Genomic DNA, 10,216 nt, shown 5'->3' with positions numbered 1-10,216 from the left:
TTGTAAATGTGAAAAATGTTTCCTTGACAACATTGGAGAAAAAAAGGATAAATACTCTGTTGACCACCAGTTTTGATCATTTTGAATATTAGTCTGATCTCCAGTGAACGCTTGTCTGCACCAACACACAAAAACTAATATATATTATGTGAAATACAATTGCTAAATGTTGCACTAGAGCACAGCAGATCAAAACAATGAGCGCTACAGCCCACCAGACTACATTGACAAAACCAACCATTTTACTCTCATTTTATAATATAACACACTTCAAACTGGACAGAAACAAAATAAAACTCACCAAAACCTTCTTTGTTAGTCTTTCACTTTCACATTCACTGAGTTACATGTGGAAATAAACACGAAACAGGCTGCAAGGGCTTCTGTGTAACAGTAGCTTGTTTTTAACACCGACAGGCTCAGATTGTGGTTCTAAGGCTGGCTTTAGACGACAACGATCTGAACACAAACTGCAAAAGTGGTGTTGCGTTCCCACTTTTTATTCCGCGTTTAGATGAGCGTCTTTGGGGGGAAATCTGAGCGCACACGGTGACGCAAAAGTGTGTGAAATTTGATGTAGTATGTATGCCAGGTGGCTAGGTGGTACTGTGAAGCACTGCCACACAACACCACCAAGAGCGCGCGCATTCGTTGAAACTTCCTTTGTACGCGATGAGAGCCAGCGTGAGCAGATCAAAGCACACTTTCGCGTTGTTAACCCTTTAGACGGAAACGCAACGGTGGAGCGTTTTTAAGATTTCCACTCTGGAGGGTGGGTTAATTTTTTTTTGCGTTTTTAAGTCCCGAAAACGCCGTCGCCGACTAAACGAAAGGCACATCTGATAAAATATTTTGTCGGTTTCACCCGGGAGCGTTGTTGTCGTGTAAAGCCAGCCTAAGAGTTTCATTATGGAAAGGAGGCCTACGGAGATATATCTTTTGCTTAAACACCCACAACATCGCTATCGCATAACACCAGACTCTATAGGCAAAAACGATAATCTGACCAAAATTGTTGTTCCCTATTTTGTTCTGAATTTAGTTTTTATTTTTGTTATTTAAGTTGGGGGAAAAAAGAACACCAGCAGTCAGTTGTCACTTAAATAACGAGAATATCCAAAAATGGGAGATAAAAAATCCACAGTAGCTTTATAGTTTATATTTTCTTCCACATAAAGGGAGGAGAATTCATTTTGACTGAAACTCAGTCTATACCAAAGTCACAAAAATGAACCACAAGATTGTTTGCAAATACAAAATGCATGTAACTGGTAGAGCCTGCCAGGACCAGTGGGCCTCCTTCAGCTTTGTGGAGTGGAACACATAAAATCAGCATCACCAGGGGAAACATTAAGCCAAAATTGAATCCACAAAACAAGTCTTCGGCAGTACACCTCATCAAAAACACTTCTGTTCACCTTCTACACGCAGATGGCCTGCCAGAATCTACCTGCTGTAGGCTGCTTAATCTACAGATGTTAAAGGCAGATTTTTAGCCTTTAAGTAAAACCTTACGTGTTGCTGTCAGTCGCATCACTTCCCCACTGGCTCTTGTGTAAAATGTTTTGGTGTCCTGTCGCTTTCGGACTTTTTTGCTTTGGTCCTAGCTGGAGCTGACAGTGAGCGTAGTTCAGGGGGTTCAGAGGGGGACATGGATGGAAGAGGGGGATCAGAGTGGGAGAATATGGCAGAACGAAGGAAGGCATGCGGGACAAGGACAGAAGCAGGAATTCTAATTGTCTGTTAAGAAGACTTTTGTTCTGTTGCACAGGGCTGACAGCATGTTTCTTTATGCACCCGCTAAAAGGTCCAGTGTGTGTGTGTGCGCGTGTGTGTCTTTTACATGGCCACTAACAGGTCTCGGATCACTGGTTATGAAAAGAGCTGCTGGTAACCGTTGTGTTTCTGCCGGTGGAACTCTGCCCTTTGATTGGCTGGCTGGAGTGCTGCTGCTGCTGCAGGCAGGAAGGGTTATTTTGGATTTGTGAATGGAGGCCATGTGGGCTGTTGGGTAATCTTTGTGACGAGTTCCTGGGACCCGACTGTATAATGGACCAGAGAACATGGCTTCTGTTGTGAACATGTGCTTCCATTCACTGAGCGGTTATTCAGCAGGTTTATTTGTGGCATGAGAAGAAGTTTAGTATTTCCAGACTTTTTATTGATCAGTTGGTGATATACTGACATAACTAAAGCTTAAAAAAAAAACAGACCAATTGCTGTTAGGTATAATTATTATTATTTAGTATATTAGTTTTTATGATTACAGTTAAGAGAAAAGGGATTTAGCGTGTGTAATGTGTGTAAAGTGTGTAACAGGTAGTAAGTAAACAGTTGTAATGCCTTTGTTTTATCCTTTTTTGGCTTATTATATTAGCCAAAAACATAATTACCATTGAACCTACTTGAAACAGCAGTCTCCCAAATAAGCATTGCATTTCTATAAGATTGGTGGACTCACAGTAGAAAACGTTCAATAGAACCAGAGATATATATTGAGATATAAATCAACATAAAGAGTTAATTTACAATTTAATCAATTTAAATGTGCGATTGAAAGGTAGCTTAACCCACAAAATTGCCAGCTGACTGGATTTAGCTACATTTAGTGTGCAATAACAAAATATAATGCTAAGATGCCCCTTCATAAAATAATATTTTTTCAGTTACAGAACACCCGAGAAAATATCACTAATCACTAATTAAATTAAATTTTTAAAACTTTCAAACAAAGACTAGCTGTGCCTATCTCACCAGCTAGCTTTCACTTGACAGTGAATTTACTTACCTAGTTAGTTGCAGTAAGGGCAACAACAAGAGCCCACAAATTAGTGTCATTTAGTTATGTTTTATAGTTACTACAAATATTTCTTGTTTTTCTCACATGGGTCAAATTCTGGTCTTAACTTGAAAAAATACATAGTTATTGTGTTTTGGCTTTGCAGGGCAGATTATTTGATGTTACTGTACAGCCCATTACCATTTGATGAATTTGGGATTGTTATCAGTCCTGATGGAGGCCTGGCTATAGTGGTCACCACAGGGACGTTGGTAGAAGCTGTGTTGGACTCAGGGGACTTGGGGATCGATGGAGGGACTGCTGGCTGGGATCTCCTGTGCTCAGCTGAAATAATGGCAAACCGCTCTGGTCTCTGTGGGAGTATTAGAGTATGTAGATAATGGCAAGGCCAGCTTTGAACAGCTTAGATGTGCCTTAAACAAAGAAATGAAAAGCTTGGAGAAAATTATACAAACAAACTCAGAAACCAAACAGATTTTTTCATTTAAATATATATATATATATTATTTGATGCCTATAATAATTAAATAAGTTTAAAATAAGCGTTTATGTATCAGACAGTGCTTTGATTAGAACCCCATGATGTCATTTACTCATTTGCTCAGCAGTGATAAGGGCAAATATTGGCAGATTTGGATTTTATCTCTACAAACATTTCTCAGGGGCAAAGCTGGAGACAGCAATAATCTTGGTTGACTTGAGTTGTGTGTTCACATACAGTGCTTGTTTTCTACAAAATCCAAAGGAAGTAACTGCAAGGTGCTCAGAGTGTAGTTAGTCTTCAGCAGTGATGCTCTCCCTGGCAGAGACAAGCTAACCTAGGACAGACAGCCAAGGTCTTTTTGATGTCAACCAGACCCCTCATAAGAACCCTAACTACAAACCCAGAGTCTTCTTTTAGTTCAGCTCCAGTATAAAACTGGTGTCTAGTGTTGATGGAGTGGGGGTTCTGCCTTATACCCTAAATAATACTAGAAAGAAATAAAAATACATTTGAGGAAAACTGTCATAGTATAAAGAACGCATCACCATATGAATAAAAACTGTTTCTTATTTTATATTGATATGATATTTTCTTACACCCCTACACAATAGCAGCACCCTGACTCTGTTTGATCTCAACAGAACAGAAACTTAATTAGTATCATTGGTAACACCTGTGGTCTCCCTACTATTTCATGTGAAAATGTCTGCTGTGAAAAAGGTCTATACCATGCCCCTGGAACTTGCCCTCCTGAATGGAATGCAGCCATAATTAACGTTATTAGAAACATTGGTGCGTTTCCTGCTATGACTTGTGAAAATGGGTTGGACATGGAAGCGAAACATCAATAATTAATAATTATTGATTACACCTGTTCTTATCCTGTATGACAGGCCTAAATGTTGTAAGAAAAGTGTCTCTGCCAACACCTTATATGTTAATACCATCTGTACAAACTACTATACAGTTTCTATCCGAGCATGCTTTCAGGGCTGGTTTGAGGGAATTCTGAAGTCTGTAAAGATGCTATAATTAATATTTGTATATTAACAATGTATGATGACTATGTGTTATGTGAAACGAGGCACTCATAATGATAAAGCCATTGGTAATTATTAGTTGACTCTGCAGTTCTCTCAGCTCTATAAAGTGTTCTCTTTGTTTTAGCTTTACAACCACAACTTTATTGTTTATGTTCACTCTCACAGCTCTCATCAACCTCCCTTCCAGCAGCAGACAGCTGTTTCCAGTGAAAAAGCTCTGATCAACCTACTGTATGCTACCTTCGCAGCAGACAGACAGAAGTTAGGTGGTGAACATAGTGGAGCATTTAGTTGCTAAAGAGAAAGATAAAACCTCCACATGAATGCTAATGTTGTTCTGTCTATTGGATACTTCAAATATAAATCATTTTGGTGAAGAACCTATTTAGGTCGTGCAATCTCAATACTTTGGGACTTGATTTGGGACTTGACTGCGAAGACTAGAGACCCACTTGTGGCTGCCAAGATGATGACTTAACTTAAATCTGGCTTAAAGTACAAGTTGATTTGCCTGATATTAGGTAAATCATTTCTTCCATTCAGTCTTTGTCTCTCTTTTTGCAGGGCAGATTAAAACACAGCAGTCAGTTAACAGTAGTAAACATGCTAACAGTGGTGTCCTCAATAACCTTCTGTCATTGACTGCAAATGGTTCCTCATAAAGACAATAGAGAGTGTAAACAGTCCCAAGACTGATGAGGCTGTATGTGTTTGTGTGTCTGTGTGTTCTGTAGTGAGCACTGTCTCTATGTGTGGGTCCATTAGGTGAGAGCAGCATATGCCACAGCTCAGTCAGATGGGCTTCTGTCTCAGGGGGAATACACTCCCTACAGCTGGCAACAAACACAGGGGAACACACACACACACACACACACACACACACACACACACACACACACACACACACAAACACAAACAACACAAGGAAAAGATGTGTAAAGCTGTCCTTCATGCTTAACCTCTTTACAAGATGGGATTATTTTCACTGTATAATTGGGAATAGCGTGGTGCCGGGTGGAATTGGGGCCATTTAGCAACAACAGAAATAGTTCCCTATTATTTTAATGCGTTGTCTTGTGCACCAACTCAACACCTCATGAAAGTGTTGTCTTTTTTGGCGTAATTTGCAATAAGATAAGTGGAAGAGAGGCTCGAAATTCAGACAGGTTATAAAGCATTATAAAAAACTTATATACGTATATCAAGTATAAAAGCCTGTTCAGACCTACATTTAAAACAGCAACATTTTGCATGTTTAGTGCTGGGTTCAGCTTTGGGGAACTTTGTGCTGCTGACCAATGACAAGCCGTCTTGACAGTGCTGACCTTTAAGGGAACAGAGAGCAGGAGAGTCCAACATGGATTAAGTTAGCCTAGCATATTAGCTGTGTTGAACCATTTATTTAAATCAGAATTATAAACTCCTTCACAATTGAGGTTTACAAAGAGGAGTCAATGGTACAAATACGTCGTTTGAATAAACTGTGAAAATATTGTCATGATAGAAACCAAGTTTAAAAGCTGGTTAACTGACAGTTAGCAAACTCATTAGCTTGGGGAGCCTCTTTGGACTCTTCAACAAAACACTTCCAAATGAAATGATTCAACCCAGAGAATAAAATACCGGGGGAGGGTAAACCATGCCGTACAGAAAAAATAGAAAGAAGTTCATGAAGGTATTGTGACTCATCATAGCGGTAGATTGTCCCAAATTGCTAGCATGTTAGTAGTTAGCTTGACCAATACATTAGTTTACCAACTCGCCAAGCTTCTCGAACCAGATATAAACAAGAGAAAGGAACTGCTGTAAACAGCGAACCGGCAGCCATGTTGGGCTTGAGACATTCGCTACAAACCACTAAATGAAAGAAACCTCTATAGGCTCCAAATGTGTCACTGAGTGTGTGCTCACTCGTGGGTACTTCTGTGTCTCCGTACGTGTGTGTCCTATTAAGAGCCAATGGGATGAAGACCCCAGGGGCTGGCTAAATGAACAGGGTCATCAGTCTCTGGCTACTTGCTGCTGTCAGGACCGCAGTGGGGGGATTTGATTTTGGGGGATGTGGACAATATCTGGGTTGAAATGTAGGCGTAGGGACGACACTGAATGGGCACCTTTGAGCATTGAATAACACCTAGAACTGTAATAACATCACAGTAGAAGCTCAGAAAGCTGATCTAAGAATACTGACGAGAAACCGTTGAGAGGAAATGACACGGATCTGAGCCACATTTTGGGGAACAATCAGAAGTCCCGGTTTGCCCCGAAAGGTAACGAATCATCCAATAGCCTGACATGATTGGATTTCAGAGAGGTGAGGAGAATCACACACAATCAAATATTTCACTCATAAACACTTGTAGGAGGGCTCATGAAAGATAGGTAAATACATTAGGGGTGTAATCCTGTTTGAGATTAGGGGTCAAAGGGGGTGCTAATCTAGTGCTAGGATATACAAGAGGGAAAACTTAATCCCTAGTTCAGCCATGCATGATAAATTGTGATTAAACATACCCCACTTCCGTGATCTGACACATGAATATGGGCTAATATACAGCCTGTTTTGCATGGCGTTCTGTGCTCTTGTTAGAAAAACACCGTCAGATGGAAAGCTAATGGGTCAGTTGAAGCAAATAAATGAATGATAATGAGTGTGAACACAAGTCCTATTGTTTAAATTAGAGAAACAGTCCAAATCACTTTACATCAAGTCATTTTTCATGTGAATCAAATGAAAGCCTGGAGACAGACAGAGCGCATAATTATTCCAACAAATCCATACGAGCGGTTCTTCGCATTAATTTTTCTTTATTGTAATCCGTGGAATGAGAAAACCAAACAGGACTCGCAGCAATGATACATCCATTAACTGTAGAGAATGTCTATGAACCTTAAAATGAGCCTGTAAATTTCAAACACACCCTTGTGGATATACTTTCATGAGGAGGAGACCTTCTTTCCATGACAGTAAGTTTTATGAAAGGTGAAACAGGAAACTAGATGGGATTACTCCCATATTGCTATACTCTCTCTCTGTCTTTAATCCCTTGCAGAGAGTATCCCTGTACAAACCCTGGATAACAGATTTATCTGGGATAACGTCCATGTTGTTACATAGTCTCCCTCCTCTCAGAGGCCATGGGGAGCAATAATCCGTCTCTCTTTACAACAGGGATGTTAAACAATGCTAGCAGATGTGTCTGGAAGCCTGCGGAAATGAGGACAGGCTTTCCAGCAGGTAGTCTTAATCTCTTTTTTTCCTGATCTGTCTCTCTCTCTGTCTCTCCTACACCCACACTTTTTCTGCACTCGCTGCCTTTGAGTGCCGGGACATTAACCTGTTGTCTCTAGTGGTTTGAGTCCGGTGTTGCGTCTCAGTGAGGTTAGGTGCCATCAGCTTTGTTTGTGTGTGTGTGTTGGTGAGCATTCATGCATGTGCATACAATTGCTCGGGCCTGAGTGCAATAATACATTTTAATGGCAGAAAACTATGCGGAAAAATACATCACGCCGCTGGTTCTCCTTGTAAAAGCTGAATCAATATAGAATGCGAGGTGTTCATGCTTCAGCTGACTGCAGACGGGTCAATACCAAAAATGCATGGAGGCGCGGCGAGAGGCTCTTTGCAATTACAATTCATTATTATTCCATTAGGATCCATAGAGAAACACTTCTGTCGATACAGAGAGTCATGCAGCACCTGCAGGCCTGTTCCAGCTTCTGAACAAACTGTAAATGTTGTCCGTCCTTCCATGCGAAAAGCCTTCATTCCTTCCACTGTGTTAATCTTGTAACTTAAAGGGGTTAGAGGGTGTGGCTCGGCTGATTAGCCCGACTCTGCTGCACTGTGGAGATGTAGCTGTGCTGATAGTGGCCTTGGCACCAGCAGCAGGGCATTAGGGCAGATTAGGGTCGACCAAGCAAGCCCATTAAACCCCTTCTTGAGCTCTGGAGGAGGCATGACAAACCGCGACCCCTGAGCAAGGCATTGAAAAGTCAAGATAAAGTGAGGTAAGCAGGTCAGCCAATGCTTCAAAGGCACTAGGTTGAACAGCATGTCGTCCAATCACATCTAAACACAAAAGTAATAAATGGTCTCACTCAGAGACGAGGTGTAAAGCCTGCTGTCATAGAAAAGAAAGAAAAGTTTGTATCCCACTGTCTTCCCGTTATTTCTCTAAGAACTGTGTTCTTCCATGTCTTTGTAGTCTCAGAACAATGAATTGTACCGATTGGGATAAAGGTGCAATGCCTTGCAAGCATTCATGGTGTTTCACTCGATTGTACCCATGAAGTTGGTTCAAATCTTTCACATACTGCTGTGTAAAGTGGGGGGGTGGTTGAAATGGTCCATCCATACTTGGACATAGCCTCCCCAGATTCCACTGTCCAAAAGAGCATTCCAGACACAGTTGGATTACCTAACAAGCACTTTGTTTAAAGCATACAGAATTTTGAATGGAGAGACCGTAATAAAATAATAGGTCTCGGGTGAGATGTGAAAACTTTACAATAACAAAAACTGCAGTTTTCTCCATAAGGTCCCATATTAAAGTCCAAGAAGAAATAAACATGTTTACAGCCTGGTACAAAAAACATTTTTTGTCTCTATTGCTGATTTTCCTTTCATGAAAACTGTACGGGAGGTGAATATTTATATAACTAACCCGTTTAAATTATATTAAGGCTTAAATAGACGGACCTATAATTAAGGGCACGGGCGCTTTAAGTGACAGGTGGGTGCCATCACAGGAGGCCGTTCTCAATAACCAGACTTCATTCAGCCCTCCTCAGCTCCACGCACGCTCCACCTTTTTTCCCCCCGTTTTGGATTAGCCAGGAGTCAGGACTTCCAAGAACAGAGCAGACCACACTGAGCTTCACAGTGGCTCTTCAGACGTCTATGGGTGACGTCACAAAGACTTTTTAATTATAGAATCTATGGTATTGACCTGAGGACATCACTATCCTGTCTACAAGCTCGGTGTGTACGGTTTCTTAGCAAAATACTCTTGGCAGCTTGGTAGTTTTGACTCTCCTTTTAAGTCTTTATGTACATGGGCTTGTACCTTTGACTTTTTATCAAACGAGATTACCAAGTATCACTTGTAACACTTACTCTAACACGGACTCTTTCACACTCGAGCAGCAGAGTTCCAAGCCCATTCAAGCCTTGGAAGTGCTCCAGCTGCCAGTCATCAATATTGCCTGTGCAGAAAATGTGCAAAACAACAACAGCCAAAAACTTTGATTACAGGATGTCCTTATGCCCATGTTCTGGCATGTTTCCTTTTTACTGTGATTGGCTTATTGTGGCCCAGGTCTTGGCCCAGAAGTAGCTGTGACCACAGAGGAACCTTCATCTTTGCATAGATGGACAACATAAAGTAGCTGATGTCAGATATGTAATAGAAGGGTCCTGTATCTGACAAATAAATGTAATAATTCACTGTAGGTTTGAAAAGCTCTGAGATGAACCCTGCCACAGCGTACAGACTTGCTTAATTGAAACAGCTCAGTGGATCAGTGGACCGTGGCCTGTATTTTACAACTACACAATAACCTCATCGCAGAGACGACACAGAGGGGTCAAAGAAGCACCTTACTCATTAAAACCAAAACCATATACACATGAAAAGGCCTGAGGGCTTACACAAAGGAATTGCTCAAACACACACAAATACATACACACACACACACACGCACACACACACACACACACACACACACACACACACACACACACACACACACACACAAAAAAGCCCTCCCCAAAGCAGCATAAGTAGAGCTTATCCCTTCTTGGAGTGCTCTGATCTGATCTGGCACCTCTCATCCCTGTTCACCCTATGGGTCAAACGCACACTCGCACACACACAAACACACACT

Source organism: Dicentrarchus labrax, unplaced genomic scaffold, assembly GCF_905237075.1.
Source record: "Dicentrarchus labrax unplaced genomic scaffold, dlabrax2021, whole genome shotgun sequence".
Lineage (NCBI taxonomy): Eukaryota > Metazoa > Chordata > Actinopteri > Moronidae > Dicentrarchus > Dicentrarchus labrax.
The sequence above is the reverse complement of the archived record's forward strand: the minus strand, read 5'-3'. Positions refer to the sequence as shown.